The 22506-nt window shown below is 37.8% G+C and overlaps 1 protein-coding gene and 1 pseudogene across 2 annotated transcripts in view; one reads left to right on the top strand and one right to left on the bottom strand.

The window, feature by feature from the left end:
• Window positions 1-22506, top strand: part of VAV3 (vav guanine nucleotide exchange factor 3) — a 412985-nt gene that overhangs the window by 332304 nt on the left and 58175 nt on the right. The window lies entirely within an intron of this gene.
• On the bottom strand, window positions 10148-14022 carry LOC131765121 (eukaryotic translation initiation factor 4E pseudogene; annotated as a pseudogene).

Below are 22506 nucleotides of genomic sequence, written 5' to 3'. Positions count from 1 at the left end.
TAAAGGAGACAAGAATATACAGTGGAGAAAAGACAGCCTCTTCAATAAGTGGTGCTAGGAATACTGGACAGCTACATGTAAAAGTGTGAAATTAGAGCACTCCCTAGCACCATACACAAAAATAAACTCAAAATGGATTAAAGACCTAAATGTAAGGCCATACTGTATAAAACCCTTAGAGGAAAACATAGGCAGAACACTCTGTGACATAAATCACAGCAAGATCCTTTTTGACCCACCTCCTAGAGAAATGGAAATAAAAACAAAAACAAATGGGATCTAATGAAACTTAAAAGCTTTTGCACAGCAAAGGAAACCATAAACAAGATGAAAAGACAACCCTCAGAATGGGAGAAATGTTTTGCAAGCGAAGCAACTGACAAAGGATTAATCTCCCAAATATACAAGCAGCTCAATATCAAAAAACAAACAAACAAACAAACAAACAACCCAATCCAAAAATGGGCAGAAGACCTAAACAGACATTTCTCCAAAGAAGATATACAGATTGCCAACAAACTCATGAAAGGATGCTCAGCATTACTAATCATTAGAGAAATACAAATCAAAATCACAATGAGGTACCCCCTCACACCAGTCAGAATGGCCATCATCAAAAAATCTACAAACAATAAATGCTGGAGAGGGTGTAGAGAAAAAGGAACACTCTTGCACTGCTGGGTGGAATGTAAATTGATACAGCCACTATGGAGAACAGTATGAAGGTTCCTTAAAAAACTACAAATAGAACTACCATATGACCCAGCAATCCCACTGCTGGGCATATACCCTGAGAAAACCGTAATTCAAAAAGAGACCTGAGGGCTTCCCTGGTGGCACAGTGGTTGAGAGTCTGCCTGCCGATGCAGGGGACACGGGTTCGTGCCCCGGTCCGGGAGGATCCCACATGCCGCAGAGCGGCTGGGCCCGTGAGCCATGGCCGCTGAGCCTGTGCGTCCGGAGCCTGTGCTCTGCAACGGGACAGGCCACAACAATGAGAGGCCCGCGTACAGCCAAAAAAAAAAAAAAAAAGAGAGACCTGTACCACAATATTCACTGGAGCACTATGTACAATAGCCAGGACATGGAAGCAACCTAAGTGTCCATCGACAGATGAATGGGTAAAGAAGATGTGGCACATATATACAATGGAATATTACTGAGCCATAAAAAGAAATGAAATTGAGTTATTTGTAGTGAGGTGGATGGACCTAGAGTCTGTCATACAGAGTGAAGTAAGTCAGAAAGAGAAAAACAAATACCATATGCTGACACATATATGTAGAACCTAAAAAAAAAAAAAAAAGGTTCTGAAGAACCTAGGGGCAGGACAGGAATAAAAGGTGCAGACGTAGAGAATGGACTTGAGGACAAGGGGAGGGTGAAGGGTAAGCTGGGACGAAGTGAGAGAGTGGCATGGACTTATATATACTACCAAATATAAAATAGCTAGCTAGTGGGAAGCAGCCACATAGCACAGGGAGATCAGCTCGGTGCTTCATGACCACCTAGTGCAAGTGGGATAGGGAGGGTGGGAGGGAAAGACAAGAGGGAGGGGATATGGGGATATATATAGCTGATTTACTTTGTTATAGAGCAGAAACTAACACAACATTGTTAAGCAATTATACTCCAATAAAGATGTTAAAAAATAAAAAAAGAACATATCATTCAGTCTAGGTCTTGTTAGTTTAGTAGGGATTTTATATGTAAAAATGCAGAGGACATTTGAGTAGGGGAAACAAACTAAAACAGATAAAAGGCAATAATATAATAGCAGGATCGGATATTTGGGTAGTGGTGAGAAGAGGCAATCCCTGCTTTTTAAATTTTGAAAATCAATATAATCTACTTCATGTGTATTGAGAATATGACAGGATTTAAGCGTATGGGATTTGGAAAAAATTGTCTGGGTTGAAATCCATCTTAAACCAACTACTAACTGCTGTATATATTTGAGCAAGTTATTTAACTTCTCTGTCCCACAGTTCCTCAGATGTAAATGTCACCAATGCTAATATATATATATATATATATATATATATATATATATCACAACTTATTGTGAAGATTAATTTAGTTAATATATGTAAATCACTTTAGATAATGCCTGGCACAAAGTAAATGCTACATGTGTGATTGTTGTTGTTGTTATTATATCATTTATATTGTTCTGAAAGAGAAACTATACAGATAGACATCTGCAAGTCAAATTCATAAATGTACATTATTATGGGGAAATATACAGAAAATAATTACGAGTTGAAGTTTAAATAAACTTCTCCACACATAAAGCTGCAGATATAAAACATTAAAAGCTAAAACATGAGCTTATACAATAAAAAAACTTGGATTTTACTAATTAATTGAATAAAATTTTATTTCCCTTCTCAAAAGGAAAAAAAAAGCCACTATGAACATTTAAGTGTAAGTCTTTGTATGGACACGTTTTCATTTCTCTTAGGTAAATACTGAAAAGAGATCATAAGTAGATATATGTTTAATTTTTTGAGAGACTACCAAACTGTTTTTCTAAGTGACTTTATCAAGTTACAGTTCCACCAGCTGTATATGACGCTTCTAGGTACAGTATATCCTCACCAGTGTTGGATATGGTCAGTCTTCTTAAATTTGTCTGTTCTAACAGGTATATAGTGGTATCTCATTGTGGTTTTGATTTACATTTCCCTAATGACTACTGATACTGAACATCTTTGTCTGTGATTATTTTCCATACATATAACTTCACTGATGTAGTGCTTGTTCAGATATTTTTGTCAAATTTTTTAATGGGTTGTCTGGTTTCTAATTATTGAATTTTGAGAGTCCCTTATATATTTTGAATAGAAGTCCTTGATAAATTATATTATTTCCATATATTTTCTCCTAGGCTGTGGCTTGCCTTTTTATTATCTTAATTATGTTATGTGTAGAGCAGAAGTGTTTACTTTTGATATAGTCCAATTTCTTAATTTGTTCCTTTGAGAAGGTATGAGCACTGTATCAAAGAAATCTTTGCCTTCCCCAAGGCAACAAAGATATTTCCCTGTGTTTTCTTCTAGAAGCTTTGTAGTTTTAGGTTTTACATTTAAGTTTATTATCCATTTTTGTATATGGTAATAATAATTATTGTTTTGCATATGGATTTAGTGTGTTCCAGCACCATTTGTTGAAAAACATTTCTCCACTGGATTGCCTTTACATTTGTAGAAAAGCTTTTTCCTATATGTGTAGGTCTGTTTCTGGACCATCTGTTTTTCTGATCTTTTTCTCCATATTTGTACCAATATGATGCTATTTTGATTATTGCAGCTAATAGTAAGTCTTAAAATCAGATAGTGTTAGTTCTCCACATTTTTTTTTTGTCCAAAGATGTTATGGCTATTTTAGGTGCTTTGCATTTCATATGAATTTTAGAATATCTTGACAACTTCACCACTAGAAGCTTGCTGGCATTGTGATTGGGATTGTGTTGAATTGTACATCAATATGGGGGGCTTCATATTTTAAAAATATTGAGTCTTCTGACTACTGATCATGATATATCTCTCCATTTATTTAGGTCTTTAAATTCTCAGCAATGTTTTGTCATTGTCAGAGTAGAGGACATGCACACCTTTTGTTATATTTATCTGTAATTATTTCATATTTCTTTTTTTTTAGCAATATGGAAATTTATTTTTTAACATCTTTATTGGAGTATAATTGCTTTACAATGTTGTGTTAGTTTCTGCTTTACAACAAAGTGAATCAGTTATACATATACATATGTTCCCATATCTCCTCCCTCTTGCCTCTCCCTCCCACCCTCCCTATCCCACCCGTCTAGGTGGTCACAGACCACCTAGCTGATCTCCCTGTGCCATGTGGCTGCTTCCCACTAGCTATCCACCCTACGTTTGATAGTGTATATATGTCCATGCCACTCTCTCACTTCATCACAGCTTACCCTTGCCCCCCCATATCCTCAAGTCCATGCTCTATTAGGTCTGTGTCTTTATTTCTATACTACCCCTAGGCTCTTCATGACATTTTTATTTTCTTAGATACCATATATATGTGTTAGCATACAGTATTTGTCTTTCTCTTTCTGACTTACTTCACTCTGTATGACAGACTCTAGATCCCTCCACCTCACTACAAATAACTCAATTTCATTTCTTTTTATGGCTCAGTAATATTCCATTGTATATATGTGCCACATCTTCTTTATCCATTCATCTGTCGATGGACACTAAGGTTGCTTCCATGTCCTGGCTATTGTAAATAGAGCTGCAATGAACATTGTGGTACATGACTCTTTTTGAATTATGGTTTTCTCAGGGCATATGCCCAGTAGTGGGATTGCTGGGTCGTATGGTAGTTCTATTTGTAGTTTTTTAAGGAACCTCCATACTCTTCTCCATAGTGGCGTTATCAATTTACATTCCCATGAACAGTGCAAAAGTGCTCCCTTTTTTCCACACCCTCCCCAGAATTTATTGTTTTTAGATTTTGTTATGATGGCCATTCTGACTGCTGTCAGATGATATCTCATTGTAGTTTCTTGGGGTTTTTTGGGGGTTTTTTTTGCGGTTCACGGGCCTCTCACTGTTGTGGCCTCTCCCGTTGCAGAGCACAGGCTCCAGATGCGCAGGTTCAGCAGCCATGGCTCACCCAGCCGCTCCACGGCATGTGGGATCTTCCCAGACCGGGGCACGAACCCGTGTCCCCTGCATTGGCAGGCAGACTCTCAACCACTGTGCCACCAGGGACACCCTCATTGTAGTTTTGATTTGCATTTCTCTAACGATTAATGATGTTGAGCATCCTTTCATGTGTTTGTTGGCAATCTATATATCTTCTCTGGAGAAATGTCTATTTAGGTCTTCTGCCCATTTTTGGATTGGATTGCCTGTTTGTTATTGAGCTGCATGAGCTGCTTGTAAATTTTGGAGATTAATCCTTTGTCAGTTGCTTCATTTGCAACGATTTTCTCCCATTCTGAGGGTTGTCTTTTGGTCTTGTTTATGGTATCCTTTGCAGTGCAAAAGCTTTTAAGTTTCATTAGGTCACATTTGTTTATTTTTGGTTTTATTTCCATTTCTCTAGGAGGTGGGTCAGAAAGGATCTTGCTGTGATTTATGTCATAGAGTGTTCTGCCTATGTTTTCCTTTAAGAGTTTGATAGTGTCTGGCCTTACATTTAGGTCTTTAATCCATTTCAAGTTTATTTTTGTGTATGGTGTTAGGGAGTGTTCTAATTTCATGCTTTTATATGTACCTGTCCAGTTTTCCCAGCACCATTTATTGAAGAGGCTGTCTTTTCTCCACTGTATATTCTTACCTCCTTTATCAAAGATAAGGTGACCATATGTGTGTGGGTTTATCTCTGGGCTTTCTATCCTGTTCCACTGATCTATATTTCTGTTTTTATGCCAGTACCATACTGTCTTGATTACTGTAACTTTGTAGTATAGTCTGAGGTCAGGGAACCTGATTCCTCCAGCTCAATTTTTCTTTCTCAAGATTGCTTACTCTATTCGGGGTCTTTTGTGTTTCCATACAAATTGTGAACTTTTTTGTTCTAGTTCTGTAAAAAAATGCCAGTGGTAGTTTGATAGGGATTGCATTGAATCTGTAGATTGCTTTGGGTAGTAGAGTCATTTTCACAATGTTGATATTTCCAATCCAAGAACATGGTATATCTCTCCATCTGTTTGTATCATCTTTAATTACTTTCATCAGTGTCTTATAATTTTCTACATACAGGTCTTTTGTCTCCTTAGGTAGGTTTATTCCTAGATATTTTATTCTTTTGTTGCAATGGTAAATGGGAGTGTTTCCTTAATTTCTCTTTCAGATTTTTCATTAGTTTATAAGAATGCCGAGATTTCTGTGCATTAATTTTGTATCCTGCTACTTTACCAGATTCATTGATTAGCTCTAGTAGTTTTCTGGTAGCATCCTTAGTATTCTCTATGTATAGTATCATGTCATCTGCAAAGAATGACAGCTTTACTTCTTCTTTTCCGATTTGTATTCCTTTTATTTCTTTTTCTTCTCTGATTGCTGTGGCTAGAACTTCCAAAACTGTGTCGAATAAGAGTGGTGAGAGTGGACAACCTTGTCTTGTTCCTGATCTTAGTGGAAATGGTTTCAGTTTTTCACCATTGAGGATGATGTTAGCTCTGGGTTTGTCATATATGGCCTTTATTATGTTGAGGAAAGTTCCCTCTATGCCTACTTTCTGCAAGGTTTTTATCATAAATGGGTGTTGAATTTTGTCAAAAGCTTTCTTTGCATCTATTGAGATGATCATATGGTTTTTCTCCTTCAGTTTGTTGATATGGTGTATCACGTTGACTGGTTTACATATATTGAAGAATCCTTCCATTCCTGGAATAAACCCCACTTGATCATGGTGTATGATCCTTTTAATGTGCTGTTGGATTCGGTTTGCTAGTATTTTGTTGAGGATTTTTGCATCTATGTTCATCAGTGATATTGGCCTGTAGTTTTCTTTCTTTATGACGTCTTTGTCTGGTTTTCGTATCAGGGTGATGGTGGCCTCATGGAATGAGTTTGCCAGTATCCCTCTCTCTGCTATATTTTGGAAGAGTTTGAGAAGGATAGGTGTTAGCTCTTCTCTAAATGTTTGATAGAATGCACCTGTGAAGGCATCTAGTCCTGGGCTTTTGTTTGTTGGAAGATTTTGAATCACAGTTTCAATTTCAGTGCTTGTGATTGGTCTGTTTATATTTTCTCTTTCTTCCTGGTTCAGTCTCAGAAGGTTGTGCTTTTCTAAGAATTTGTCCATTTCTTCCAGGTTGTCCATTTTATTGGCATAGAGTTGCTTGTAGTAATCTCTAATAATCCTTTGTATTTCTGCAGCATCAGTTGTTACTTCTCCTTTTTCATTTCTAATTCTGTTGATTTGCGTCTTCTCCCTTTTTATCTTGATGAGTCTGGCTAATGGTTTATCAATTTTGTTTATCTTCTCAAAGAACCAGCTTTTAGTTTTATTGATCTTTGCCATTGTTTCCTTCATTTCTGATCTGATCTTTATGATTTCTTTCCTTCTGCTAACTTTGGTGCTTTTTTGTTCTTCTTTCTCTAATTGCTGTAGGTGCAAGGTTAAGTTGTTTATTTGAAATGTTTCCGGTTTCTTAAGGTAGGATTGTACTGCTATAAACTTCCCTCTTAGAACTGCTTTTGTTGCATCCCACAGGTTTGGGTCATCGTGTTGCTAGGTATTTTTTGATTTCCTCTTTGATTTCATCAGTGATCACTTCGTTATTAAGTAGTGTATTGTTTAGCCTACACATGCTTATATTTTTTACAAATCTTTTCCTGTAATTGATATCTAGTCTCATAGCATTGTAGTCAGAAAAGATACTTGATATGATTTCAATTTTCTTAAATTTACCAAGGCTAGATTGTGACCCAAGATATGATCTATCTTGGAGAATGTTCCATGAGCACTTGAGAAATATGTGTATTCTGTTGTTTTGGGATGGAATGTCCTCTAAGTATCAGTTAAGTCCATGTTGTTTAATGTATCATTTAAAGCTTGTGTTTCCTTATTTATTTTCATTTTGGATGATCTGTCCATTGGTGAAAGTGGAGTGTTAAAGTCCCCTACTATGATTGTGTTACTGTCGATTTCCCCTTTTATGGCTGTTAGTATTTGCCTTATGTATTGAGGTGCTCGTATGTTGGGTGCATAAATATTTACAGTTGTTATATCTTCTTCTTGGATCGATCCCTTGATCATTTTGTAGTGTCCTTCTTTGTCTCTTGTAATAGTCTTTATTTTAAAGTCTATTTTGTCTGATATGAGAATTGCTGCTCCAGCTTTCTTCTGATTTCCATTTGCATGGAATATCTTTTTCCATCCCCTCACTTTCAGTCTGTATGTGTCCCTAGGTCTGAAGTGGGTCTGTTGTAGACAGCATATATACGGGTCTTGTTTTTTTTATCCATTCAGCCAGTCTGTGTCTTTTGTTTGGAGCATTTAATCCATTTACATTTAAGGTATTTATCGACATGTATGTTCCTATTACCATTTTCTTAATTGTTTTGGGTTTGTTTTCTTAGGTCTTTTCTTCTCTTGTGTTTCCTGCCTAGAGAAGTTCCTTTAGTGTTTGTTGTAAAGCTGGTTTGGTGGTGCTGAATTCTCTTAGCTTTTGCTTGTCTGTAAAGTTTTTAATTTCTCTGTCGAATCTGAATGTGACCCTTGCTGGGTAATGTTTGTTGTAGGTTTTTCCCTTTCACCTGTTTAAATATGTCCTGTCACTCCCTTCTGGCTTGCAGAGTTTGTGCTGAAAGATCAGCTGTTAAACTTATGGGGATTCCCTTGTATGTTATTTTTCCCTTGCTGCTTTTAATATTTTTTCTTTGTATTTAGTTTTTGATAGTTTGATTAATGTGTCTTGGTGTGTTTCTCTTTGGATTTATCCTGTATGGAACCCTCTGTGCTTCCTGGACTTGATTGACTATTTCCTTTCCCATATTAGGGAAGTTTTCAACTATAATCTCTTTAAATATTTTCTCAGTCCCTTTCTTTTTCTCTTCTTCTTCTGGGACCCCTATAATTCAAATGTTTGTGCTTTTAATGTTGTCCCAGAGGTCTCTGAGACTGTCCTCAGTACTTTTCATTCTTTTTTGTTTATTCTGCTCTGCAGTAGTTATTTCCACTATTTTATCTTCCAGGTCACTTATCCATTGTTCTGCCTCAGTTATTCTGCTATTGATCCCTTCTAGAGTATTTTTAAATTTCATTTATTGTGTTCATCATTGCTTGTTTCCTCTTTAGTTCTTCTAGGTCCTTGTTAAACGTTTCTTGTATGTTCTCCATTCTGTTTCCAAGATTTTGGATCATCTTTACTATCAGTACTGTGAATTCTTTTTCAGGTAGATTGCCTGTTTCCTCTTCATTTGTTAGGTCTGGTGGGTTTTTACCTTGCTCCTTCATCTGCTGTGTGTTTTTTTTCTGTGTTTTCATTTTGCTTATCTTACTGTTTGGGGTCTCCTTTTCGCAGGCTGCAGATTCGTAGTTCCCGTTTTTTTTGGTGTCTGTCCCCAGTGGCTAAGGTTGGTTCAGTGGGTTGTGTAGGTTTCCTGATGGAGGGGACTAGTGCCTGTATTCTGGTGGATGAGCCTGGATCTTGTCTTTCTGGTGGGCAGGTCCACGTCTGCTGGTGTGTTTTGGGGTTTCTGTGGCCTTATTATGATTTTAGGCAGCCTCTCTGCTAATGGGTGTGGCTGTGTTCCTGTCTTGCTAGTTGTTTGGCATATGGTGTCCAGCACTGTAGCTTGCTGGTCGTTGAGTGAAGCTGGGTCTTGGTGTTGAGATGGAGATCTCTGGGAGATGTTCGCCGTTTGATATTACATAGAGCTGGGAGGTCTCTTGTGGACCAGTGTTCTGAAGTCTGCTCTCCCACCTCAGAGGCACAGCACTGACTCCTGACTGGAGCACCAAGAGCCTTTCATCCACACAGCTCAGAATAAAAGGGAGAAAAAATAGAAAGAAAGAAAGAAGGAAAGAATGAGGATAAAATAGAGTTGGATAAAATAAAATAAAGTTATTAAAATAAAGTATAATTATTAAGAAATAAAATTTTTTAAGTAAAAAAAAAAAAAAAAAAGGAAAGAAACTGGATGGTCAGAACCCTAGGACAAATTGTGAAATCAAGTAGGGAAAGAAATAAACTAAAATCTAGCAGCCATCAGCAAGAGTACAGCACAGACAATGCTGTAAAAAGAAACAAAGACAATTGTTAGAAAACTGTATGCATCATACTCTTTCAAACCAGCAAAATACGCTCCTGCATATAATGGAACATAAATAGAATCATTCTCTTGTAAGATACAGATATACAAATTCTTTTCTTTAATATTGTAGATGGGTCAAATGTGTTTGTAATCATTAATTCATTTAAGCTATTACAGAGTGGGCCAGGAACACATTTGTGGATTCTGGGGACAATGTGTACTGTAATTCTTTGATTGGGATAGTGGACACTCTAGCCAAAATTAAAGACAAAAAAATATCTATATATACATATATATATGAATACAGAAGTACAAGACAAAGGCGAATGAGACTTCTCTTATATCTTAGCAACATTTAGATGGAAATCAAATTTAAATGCAGTCCACTCTTCTTTTGAAGAGGCTTTGGTTCAGCTCCCAAATCTCGACTGCTTGACGCAGTCTCTTATCAGAATACTCAGAAGGTGTCTTCTTAAACAACAAACCTATGTTTAGTGGTGGAGCTGCTCTTAGTAGCTGTGTCTGCATGGGACTGATAACCAATCATTATCTTTGGAGGAAGTCGTAACCTTTCCTTGTATACCCTCCCTATATGTGTAACAGCTTCTCTGTTTTCACATTCAGTAGTCCATATTGCTATTTTATCACCTTTAGCTCTAACATTAACCACAGCTCCACATACATCATCACTGGTAGTCATCAAAAGACTCTCCAATAAGGCACAGCAGTGTCTCTAGCCAAAAGCGATCGAGGTTACTTCGTCTCTGCTGTTTGTTCAATGTAATTAGCCATCGTCCTCCTCGTTTGTTTTTCTCATTTTCCCACATAGGCTCAATACCATCCTTAAAAAGTGAGTAGTCACAGCCAGGCATTAAATTACTAGACAACTGGATATGGTTGTACAGAGCCCAAAAGTCTTCAACAGTATCAAACTTAGAGATCAGCCGAAGGTTTGCTTGCCAAGTTTTGCTTTTATCATTTTTAAAAAACCAGAGTGCCCATCTGTTCTGTAAAGGATGTTTAATATAGTGTTCTGGGTTATCAACCTCCTGATTAGATTTTGTTTTCTCTTCTTCTGTAGGTGGGGGATTAGGAGTAGGTTTGGTTTCCGGTTCCAAGTTGCCATCTTAGATCAATCTGATAGCACAACCCCATATTTCATTTTGATGCTACTGTAAATGGTAGTTTTAAATTTTCAATTTCTACTGTTTATTGCTAGTATATAGAAATAAATTGATTTTTGTAAATTGATCTTTTATCCTGAAACCTTGTTGAACTCACATAGTAGTTCTAGTAGCTTTTTTCTATAGATTGAAGCAGATTTTTTTTTTTTTTTTTTTTTTTTTTTTTTTTTTTTTTTGTGGTACGCGGGCCTCTCACTGCTGTGGCCTCTCCCATTGCGGAGCGCAGGCTCCGGATGCACAGGCTCAGCGGCCATGGCTCACGGGCCCAGCCGCTCTGCGGCATGTGGGATCTTCCCGGACCGGGGCACGAACCCGTGTCCCCTGCATTGGCAGGCGGACTCTCAACCACTGCGCCACCAGGGAAGCCCGAAGCAGATTTTTTTTAGACAATTATGTTGTCAATGTATAAACACAGTTTTACTTCTTCCTCTGCAATCTGGATGCCTTTGGTGTCTTTTTCTTGCCTTGTGACAGTGGCCAGGACCTCCAGTAAAATGTCAAATGGAGATAGTAAGAGGGTACATCCTTGCTTTATTTTTGATCTTAGAGGGAAAGCATTAACTCCCTTACCATTAGATATTATGTTATCTTTAGTTTTTCATAAATGCCCTTTATCAAGTTGAGGACTTTCCCTTCTAGTCCTGGTTTGCTGGGAATCTGTATCAGTAATGCATGCTGGATTTTGTCATGTTCTTTCTGAATCATTAGAAATGATTAGTTTTCCTTTTTAAATTTGTTAATATGGTAAATTACATTGGTTTTCAGATGTTAAACTAATCTAGCTTTCCTGAGATAAACCCCAGTTGGTTAAGGATATATTGTCCTTTTTGTTGTTATTTTATTTTTTTTAATGTCTTTGTCTGGATTTGGTAATAGTTAATACTCAAAGAATGAATTGGGAACTATTCTCATAAATTTTCTGAAAGAATCAGCATTATTATTTCTTCCTGAATTGTTTTGTACAATTTACCAAGAAGCTACTGAGGCCTGGAGTTTCCATTGTAAGAAGATTTTTTTCAATTACAAATTCAATTTCTTTAGTAAATATGTGGCTATACAGGTCATGTGTTTTCTTTGGAGTGAGCTTTGGTAGTTTGTGTGTAGAATCTGTGGTGTCATCTCTCTCTTTTCTGACATTGGAAATCTGCAGCTTCTCCTTTTTTCTGGTCAATCTAACTACAGGCATACCTCAGAGATATTGCAGGTTTGGTTCCAGACCACCTCAATAAAGCAAGTCACATAAACTTTTAAATTTCCCAGTGAGTATAAAAGTTATGTTTACACTATACTGTAGTCTGTTAAGTGTGCAGTAGCATTATGTCTTTTAAAAAGTTCATACCTTAATTTTAAAATACTTTATTGCTAAAAATGCTATTATCTGAGCCTTCAGTGAGTCATAGTAGTAACATCAAAGATCACTGATCACAGATCACCATAACAAATAAAATAATAATGAAAAAGCTTGAAGTATTGAGAGAATTACCAAAATGTGACACAGAGGCATGAAGTGAGCAAATGCTATTGGAAAATGGCGCTGATAGAATTGTTTGACACAGGGTTGCCACAAACTTGCAATTTGTAAAAAATGCAGTATCTGCAAAGCACAATAAAGTACACTAAAAATGAGGTATGCCTGTAACTGTTATGAATTTTGTTGTTCTTTTCATAGAACCAGCATTTGGTTTCATTGGTTCTCTCTATTATTTTTCTGTTTCCCATTTCAGAGATTTCTGTTCTGGTCTGGTTTATGTCTAGTATTTGCGCCTTAAGCATCTTTGCCATAGAATCTTTGCCACAAGCATTTTTGCCTCATAATTAGTTGGCCATAAGGCAGTCTTGCCATAAAAAATGTTGCCATAAAAGGTGAAATAATGAAAAATAAAATATGTGTAGTAGATTCATTACAGTACTGCACAAATAACTGATTTTATTTTGTGGGTTGTCCCTAAGCACTTATCTCCCAAGTCTTTTGTTCATAGTATTATATGTATATATATTGTTTATTGATTTGTCTCTTTGTTTGGCATTACACTTTCTCTTTTTCACTAAAATTTCTTCCTTCATTAAGAGGGGTATCAGTTTCCAAACACTAGGATGCATATTTGTACCTGAACTTTGTATTGTGTTGTGAAAGCCTCTGCACTGTTGTTTGTTCTTGGTATATTGTCACATGTCTGTTGATAGACGTTACAAATTTCTAGGGGAAATGTGGGTTCAACTCTACACCTTCGAGGCCCTCAGCCTCTTTCTCCTCCAACACAGTGTGTTTCAAAATAAGAAACAAATCTTGGGGCAAATCAACTTCATCTGTCAGCTGGATAAAGCCATCAATAACATTGCTGACTGGAAGAAATGCTCACACATCTCAACCAGTTGAAACCAAATTGTCAAACCAAAAACTGTCAACCAGTTGTTTTATCTTTTTCTGCAAAGTTGCTTTATGACCAGTTAGTTAATGTGACAAAAATGTTTGCAACAAAAATGCTTACAGCAAAAGTACCTAGAACTAGTCTGGTTATTACTTCCTTTCTTCCTATTATTTTGGGTTTAATTTGCTCTTATTTTTCTAGTTTCTAAGGTAGAATATTTGCTTGCTGATTTGAGAACTTTCTTTTTCTAATATAGACATTTAGCACTATAAGTTTCTAAGCACTACTTTTGCCGCCTGTCCCCCAAATTTTGGTGTGTTTATTTGGTATTTTTATTTTAAGTCAGTTCAGAATACTTTCTAATTTCCCTTTCACTTTCTTCTTATGGGTTATTTAGAGGTGCGTTATTTAGTTTCCAAATATTTGGGATTTCTAATTTCTAATTTAATTCCATATCATAAGGGAAAACAGTTTGTATGACTTAAATCATTTTAAATTTATTAAGAATTATTTTATGGCCCAGAAAGTGGTATATCTTGAGAAATGTTCTGTGTACAGTTGAAAAGAATGTGTATTCTACTTTTTGGGGTGGGATGTCCTACAAATGCCAGTGAAGTCCAAGTAATTGATAGTGTTGTTCAAATGTTCTGTATCCTTATTGACTGATGACATAACCATCCAATCCATCCACCGTCCTCCACTCAAGTCTGGCATCTTGGTATATTCTCTATTCCTTCCATTCTCTCACCGCCTCCTCATCTCCTTAGTCATCAGATAAGCCTCATTTTATCCTCTGACTAGCTCTCAATGCATTTCTTCCTCTCCATCTCTACTGTCACTGCCTAGTTTCTACTCTAATCAGCTGCTGCTTGACATCTGAGATCACCTTCTAACTGGTCCCCTCACCTCCAGAATTTGTCTTCCTGTTACCCTCCCACCATTACAAAGTTCACATTGCAGTGAATTACATAATTCCTCGTTAAAGTCTTCCAGGGTCTTCCTTCGACCATACGGAATTCACATTTCTTAGTCTGAATGGAAGTATTTGTGAACCCGAGGATCCGTGTCCAATCCTCGCCTGCTTCTCTGACCTCATCTCTCATGGGTGGCCCACACGCTATGTACCCTCCATCCCTCCCATGTACACCTTCCTGCTGCTACTCCAGCTCATCTGGAGCCTTCTCTGTGAAGCCTCTCCTGTTCCATCTACCTTCTTACTCCTAGCCCTGTTTCTGGCAGACCTGAACAGAGTTCCCTCTTATTTATTCCTTTCTTGCGACAATAATGACAACAATAGTACTAATGACTAATGTTCATTATACCTTTTTTATGTACAAGGTAGAGTTCTAAGCATGCTTTACATATATTAACACGTATGATGCTAATGAAAATTCTATAAAAAATACTGTTATTATCCCCATTTTATAAATGATCAAACTAACGCACTGTGAGGTTAAGTAGCCTTTTGGTATGTCTTGTAATTTTTTTCTTGGGTAGCCAGGTGTGAGGTACTGGGTAAAGGGAACTGCTGTAAATAGGCCTTTAGTGTTGTGGTGAAGTGTGGCAGGAGGGGCAATATTAGTCCTATGATTAGGTCCCAAAATTAGTGAGCTTGTGCCTATGAATGCACAGGTTTTGTTTTGTTTTCAGTTTTCTTTCTCCCCTCTAAGGTGGTATAGGATGGCTAGAGTGGGCTGGAGTTGAGTTTTTTTTCTTCCCCAGGTCAGGTAGGCTCTGAAAATACCCCAGCAGGTTGTGCTCTGGTTAACTAGTTTCCTCTGAGGGCAGGCCTTGTTAAGAGGGGAATGCCTTTTGTCCTCCCTCCGCATGTAGCTAAGAGGGATTTTATTCCCCATATTTACCATGGGAATCTGGTTGAGCTCCTTACGGTAAGTCTTACAATATGATGGGGTTCCCCCAGTGACTGGGCTCCTGGAATTTTTAACTCTGAGGGTTGTTGACACTAAGCTGCCAGCAACTTGTCAGTTACAGTGCAGGTTTTCCCGCAGCTGCGTAGGCACTGGGTCTTGTAGTAGTTTCTGCTGGTGAGTTTCTCCTCTAAGCTGTGACTACCTGTGTTTGCCTGTCTGTCTCTCTGGTCTTCAGGGCCAAGGTTTGTGTCCTGTGCCTTACCCTCTCTTATGGATCCAAGAAAAGTTGTTGATTTTTCAGCTCATTCAGCTTTTTTTTTTTGCGTTACGCGGGCCTCTCACTGTTGTGGCCTCTCCCGTTGCGGAGCACAGGCTCCGCGGCCATGGCTCACGGGTCCAGCCGCTCCACGGTATGTGGGACCTTCCCGGACCGGGGCACGAACCCGTGTCCCCTGCATCGGCAGGCGGACTCTCAACCACTGCGTCACCAGGGAAGCCCCTCAGCTTCTTTCTTGTTAGGACAGAGTGACGAACTGGAAGCCCCAGCACTCTTTTACTAAATTGTACTGCCTTCTATTCTCTTTATAGACTATAAGAAAGAAATTATTGTCATTTCATTTTGGCAGCCTGGAAACATGAGGTGTTTCTCGTATGACGGTATAATGGCTTTGGAAACTCTCAGGAGAAATGAGAACCACTGGATGACAAAATGTGTGTGTATATCTGTTGAGGGGATGATATATGATAGGAACAAGAAAGGCTAATGTCTAGAACAGAGGAAAACAATTAGCACATTTAGTTCAGTTCAGCAAGTGTGTATTGAGTATCAGCTCTGTACTCACTGCTCAGACATAGCTCACACTTCAATTATCAGCTCCAATTATTGGTTTGACATTAGGTTGCCTGTCTTTAGAAGAACCCTTCATGCCTGCTGGCAGCTAGTGCTAGTTGAATTTCCCAGATATGTTACAAGTTCATCAGGTATTTCTGACAAGGATATAGCGTGGGTCAGAATTGTCTTATGGGTACCTCTAAGCCAGTCAAAGGATTTTTAGCTAACAGATACTAGCCTTATTGAAAGGAGTAGTGGCAGAATGAGAAAACCTGGATTCAAGTCATACATCTGTAGCCAAATAGCTCTATGCCTGGGTCAAGTCAGTTAATCGCTATGTGGCTTAATTTCTTCATTTGTTACAAGAGCGGGGCTGGACCAGAGCAGAGCTCACAACTCTGAGTCATCTGGGAGGGGGTGCCTTGTAAAATGTCAACACACAACTCCACTTCCAGAGATTAGGATACAGTTAGTCTGGGTTAAGCCCAGGTGTGAGTAGATTGTATACAATCCCAGATAAATTTAATGTGAGCCACTGACTAGATGATCCAATTGGTAAGATTCCATGAGAGTTAGGGCATTATCCCCAGGTCACTATTGGGTCATTTATAGCAAACTACAAAATATGGTGTTAAAATGAACTCAGTACTTTGGCTCTGACAGATATCGAGTAAAGGGTATATTTTCAAAGAATCTGTATACATTGAAAATATAGTTGCTGCAGCCTTCATACTGAACTTAATACAATTGTTTTGTCTGATTCAAAAGGCACTTAAGATCTTGCAGTACTTTAAGACTATCGTCATAAAATCAGCTTTTGTTTTACAGGCTGTACATGTGGGAAGTACTGTAGGAAACTGGCCTGAATGTGTACTTACTCAGTGGCATGATCTACAGTGACATGTTTTTTAAATTTCTGAACAAAACTCTTCCTTGTTGGGTCTAAGTGTATAAAGAATGTTGCTGGTTTGATTCTCTGAAATCATGTGAGTCTGTAGGTGTGTTTACAGTGGATCATGTAGGTTAATGTGCCAGTTTTCATGTTCAAGGTGACGAGTGCTTTATGGTCTGCACCCTAACAGATGTGACTCCTGCATTGGGGAGTTTTTCTTTTTCATTTGCTTCTGAGAAGATAGTTTTTAAGCAACTCTCTTTGGTCTCTACTCAATTGGTTTGGTCTCATTTGAGATTGTACATAATTAGCACCAGAGAAGCAAGTTAAGTGTTTTTCTTTCCTGTGCTAGAATTTAGGAAATTATAGCTCATTTTGCTGAGTATTAGTTACTGATTCTGCCATCTAGTAGCATAACCTTTATAGACTACTTACTCTGTGCACCTCAGCTTTATCATCTGTAAAATGCATATAGAATAAAATAAATATATGAAAGAGTTCTAGCACAGTGCTCGTTAAACAGTAGCTTCTATTTATTCACCCATTCATCAATTTAGGGATGAATGATCCACCAATTCATCCATGCAAGTACTCATAAATTGCTTACTATGTGTCTGACTGTGTTTCATCCGGGGAGGGCCACAAACAAGACAACTGGTTTCTAATCTCATGGCCTTAGTGCTCTGAGGAATGATCAAAGCTCAGGATAAAGTGATGCAGCTGGTTTCCATTTTAAGTTTTTAACTAAGAGTTTTTGTAAATCATATTGTTACAAATATATCTAGAGTTAAACCTGAGGATATTAATCTAGAATTGTTATTGGGCTGTTACAGTGGCTTTGCATTTGCATTCCAAAAATGTCTTTTGCGCTAGTTAAGTGCTTTGGCTTATTTGGAAATTTTCAAGAAATTATGATTTCTAAACTGTTTCCTCCTCTTTTTTTCCAAGCGAGTTACTTCACTCATTGGTGTAGAAAGTTGGATTTTATTGTAGTCTGTCATGTTTTCTACATACTCTATGTCTAGAGAATACAAATTATCCTCTACTATCAGGAACTTTCCTTCTTTGAATAGCTATTCGTCTAGTCTGTATTATTATTATAACAACAGTAATTTCTAATGCTATTGGAGTGGGCTATCTGCATTTTCATTATAACCTCTTTCAAACAATGAGTTGCCACTTGAGCTGTAAAAATGTACTCTGTTTAATCTTTGCATTGAAGGGATTCATTTTCCCAGTCTCTTTTGTCTTTCTCTTTTCTCGAAAGTTCTATAAAATTGCCTTCCAGTGAAATGAATATAAAATAGGAAATGGGCCATTTAGTGTACGTTTCCTAGTGTAGGTGTAAGGCACAGTTTTTACTGAGTATAACATGGAACAATCCTGATCATGTCATTGGACTGATGATAAACGTGTTGCAATATGTAATACGGACTTAGTAACTGAGGAAAATATCCTTCTGGCCTAAAGAGATTTGTTCATATTGGAAACTTTATTTTCCCAGAAAAGATACAGATTCTACTTAGAGAGGGAAAGAGGGCAAGAGAGAGAAACAGGCAAATATAACATCCTGCCATGCCATCTATGGTTTTCATTACAATAGAGTGCTTTTTTATGTGTTTTCTTCTTAGAATAAAGCTTATGAAACAATGAGGATCCTGTGTCCTATATCACGGGGTTTTATTTGTTTCATTGTCATTTATGAATACGCACATGTTCCACAGGGAGGAGAATTTTGTAAGCTAATTGGAACCAAAAGGCGGTTGTAAGCAGTAAACTGTAATCAGTGTGCCAACGATATATATTTTTATCCACAATGAAAGTTAAATAACCTAGAAAATAGTTGTGATACTTCACACTTACAAATCATACATCTACATGATCTTTATTCTAAGGAGTGAAAATGTTTTTACACGCATTCTGATTAATTCACAGAAATCTCCATGAAGAAGGTAAATTATAACTGTGGTTTTTTAAAGGGCCAAATTTATCATCCATCTATAGGACAGCCTGTGCAGAATTAAAATTAGACTCTCTTCCAGACTTCTGGTCTCCTACTTTAGTTCTATATGTTAGAGCATCCTGCCTTTGTTTTAGGAGAGTCACTTGTAATTTTTTACACCTTTAAGGAAAACACATTTTTTAAAGGCAGTTTAGCTCTGTTTTGGTAGAATAATCAGGAAACAAAACATTGCTTTATGTAGAAGTATTTGCTTTTTAAATTTTTTTAACTCTTTGCCTCAAAGGAAAGAATAAAAAGTCAGAAAATAAGTTGAGCTTAGGGAACTTCTCAACAGGAGGGAAGCATTCCTACCCACACGGAGTCCTGAGGCAAGGAGCCTGGGGTGGGGGAGGGGTGGGGTTGGCCCTGGACTTGGCCATGGGCAACAAGGCATTAAATCCCCCTTTACCACCGTCTGAGCCCTCAAGACACAGTGGTAGTGACTGCAGCAAGTTGACCCTTGTCTTAGTTTACCTTGTCAAGAACTTTTGCTCCCCACATGACTGCTATATTTATTCGTGTTCAAACAAACAATCCAGGTGATTTTTTTTTTTTTTTACAGGTGCATTTTTTCTCATTCTAACTTGGAAAAAGTTGGAGGGTTCAATTGAAGGGATCTTTTTCATAGGAGACATGTTTTCTCAAACCTTCAGTCACTGACATATATTTTACCTTCTGCCTGAAATTTCCCCTCTACCCACATTCTCTTAGATAAATCCTTCTTTACCATCAAGACTCAATTTGGGGGTCACCTTATCTGACCCAAAAGGTCTTCTATCTTGTAACTCATCATACTGTATCCTAATGGTTTATTCATCCGTCTCCCTGTCCAGTTAGAGCACTCCAGAAAGATAAGAACCATGGCTTTCACATCTTCATCTCTAATGCCTAGAATAAAAGAGTCATTCAGTCCATGGGTTTGAAATGAATAACTGGTTAGAGCTCCTATTTCCATAATACATATGTTATTGACAAGTTTTCAAATTCACTGTTTATTAATTCAAATTACACTTTATGCTGTTATTTGAAAAACCATGAAAGTATTCATCTTGTCAGATTTAAATTTATCTTTGTTCTCTCAGAATAGTCTTAAAGCTATTTAACCTTGTGTCCTCAAGTTCTATTATCTATAAAATGGGGATTTTAATATTTAAATGACTCACAAGCATGTTGGTGTTGTAAAAATCATAGGAAATAGGAAGTAAACTTGAAAGAAAATTGAAAAGGAGAAACTGTTAATGATTTTGAAAGATTTTGAATTGAAAGATCATTGTTAATGATTTTCAAAGAGCTTCATTTTTCAGAAGTGGGAAAATGAGTATCAGTTTGGTTTCTAAAAAACTTAAAATTTCATCTTCCTCACATTTAATATGAAGAGTCTTGCTAATATACACAGGCTCATAGAAGACCACTCTGCTCACCCAATTCTTGAAATTTCTTTAGTTAGATATTAAACTTTTTACTTCATAATTAGACATAAAATCACAAAGGATAAATTCTGAAGGACATAGTTGATATAAACAGGATAAAATCATGAGCCCTTTCTTCACAGCAGGTTTGGACCAGGAAGGCCTTAGATACTTCAAGGAGAGTGGGAAGGAAACAGAGGGACAGGGGTTTACAGAAAAGAAACTTTGCCTAGGGAATGGTATGCTTACTTGTGGGAACTGTTGACCTTCTGTGCTCAAGCCATCTGTCCTATAACGCAGGACCTGACCCAGACACCCTCTGAGGTCCAAAGAAGGGAGGTAAGTGGAGAGGAATTAGTGGATCTTTCCTCCCAACATCTCTGCCTGCAACTTTAGTTGTCAAATCACTTCAAAGCATTCTTTTCCTTTGCCCTAAATAAGGAGGAGACTTTTCTGATTCCTTTTAGATCACACAAGAATATTAGCTACAATAGAATTTTCTAAAACTATGCATTTTTTCTCCTGATCTAAAATTCGAGTGTCAGACTGCATCATCGTCAGAGGCAAACAGAACACAAAAGAAATATTTCTGAAAGAATCATATCTCTTTTGTTAAGAAAACTTGATTCCTGATACCAAAAGACTCATTGCTTTGGCGTTATAAACCAGAGAGTAAACATCTCTGGGAACTGTTTTTCCTGGGTCAGATTCCTACTCCAGGGCGTTTCTTTGTGAAATCTGAAACTTGGTTTTTATCATGGCAGCGATACCTTTTTTGGCAGTACTGGAGCAGTTTCAAGGTGTTCCTCAGGTGACCTTGGCTTGGCTTCTACACTGCCTCTCACCACTTGCTCATCCCTTGTGTAAAATTAGGAGAAACCAAGGCAGAATTGAAATTGTGGAAGCTGTGTGAAAAGAGTAGAGGTTGATTTGGTATAAGTATGTCCTGTAATTATGAGATCTTTATTTTGACAGGTGTTTACCTCAAAATATTGAGCTAAATCAGGGTCCCTAATTACAGGAAAGTAGATAAAGGCAGAATGTGGCTGTAATAGAACAAGGGAGGCCCGGGGGAGATGATTATGAAAGATAATAGACATTAGCAAAGGCCTATAAGAATCATTTTCCCTGGGTGACTGCCAACTGGCTTTGATTGAATAGATCATAAACTGAGTTTGCAGGAATGTTTCCAAGTGTACAGACTGTATTGTGGGAATTGGCAAACCTCCTGACAAAGTGGGTGAGGTCCTAATTGTTAACTCTCAAGACAGGCATTTTGTGTGTGTGTGTGTGTGTGTGTGTCTGTGTGTGTGTGTGTGTGTGTCTGTGTGTCTGTGTGTCTGTGGGGGGGGGGGCGCGGTATGCGGGCCTCTCACTGTTGTGGCCTCTCCTGTTGCGGAGCACAGGCTCCGGACACGCAGGCTCAGCGGCCATGGCTCATGGGCCCAGCCGCTCCATGGGATCTTCCCGGACCGGGGCACGAACCCGTGTCCCCTGCATTGGCAGGTGGATTCTCAACCACTGCGCCACCAGGGAAGCCCAAGACAGGCATTTTTGATTAACAGTTCTTACTGGTACTTTTCCCGTGTTTCCCATTATAACCTACATTTGGGACAGGGCAAAATGTAGGTTATAATATAACTAGATGAAGTCTCTGCTGTCTAAGTAGAAGTTCCAACAGTAAAGTATTACCTCTTTTCCAAATAGAGAGTAACGTTATTAAGGAAAAAGTTCTGAGGAAATCTGTTCTGGTCCTTTTTCTTCCATTATTTTACCACCATATAAGCTATGTTCTGTCATAATTACTACAAGTTTGTGTCAAGCACAGAATACCTTCCATGGGCCATCAATCTGCAATTGATTTGATACTGTGAAGGGTTTCAATAGAGTGTGCACGTGTGCATACCCTTAAGGCTTTGGGCCAAATAATTTATCAAATTATAACATATATTGAATTTTAATTATTCATGGTAATCTGAATTCCTAAAGAATGAATGAAGGAATGTCATTCCTAACAAGGCAATCCTGTGTACCCTGGAAAACGGAAGACTTCACACTGAGTTAGAATGAAAGTTATTAAGGACCTGAAATGTTCTTCTCTTCTATAAGTCCAACCAGATTAAATTATTGACACATAGTATCCCTAATTAAGAATTTGTAGATCAGATATTTCTTAGTAACAGTAACTGAAC

The sequence above is a fragment of the Kogia breviceps genome, chromosome 1 (assembly GCF_026419965.1).
Source record: "Kogia breviceps isolate mKogBre1 chromosome 1, mKogBre1 haplotype 1, whole genome shotgun sequence".
Taxonomy (NCBI): domain Eukaryota; kingdom Metazoa; phylum Chordata; class Mammalia; order Artiodactyla; family Physeteridae; genus Kogia; species Kogia breviceps.
The sequence above is the reverse complement of the archived record's forward strand: the minus strand, read 5'-3'. Positions and strand labels throughout refer to the sequence as shown.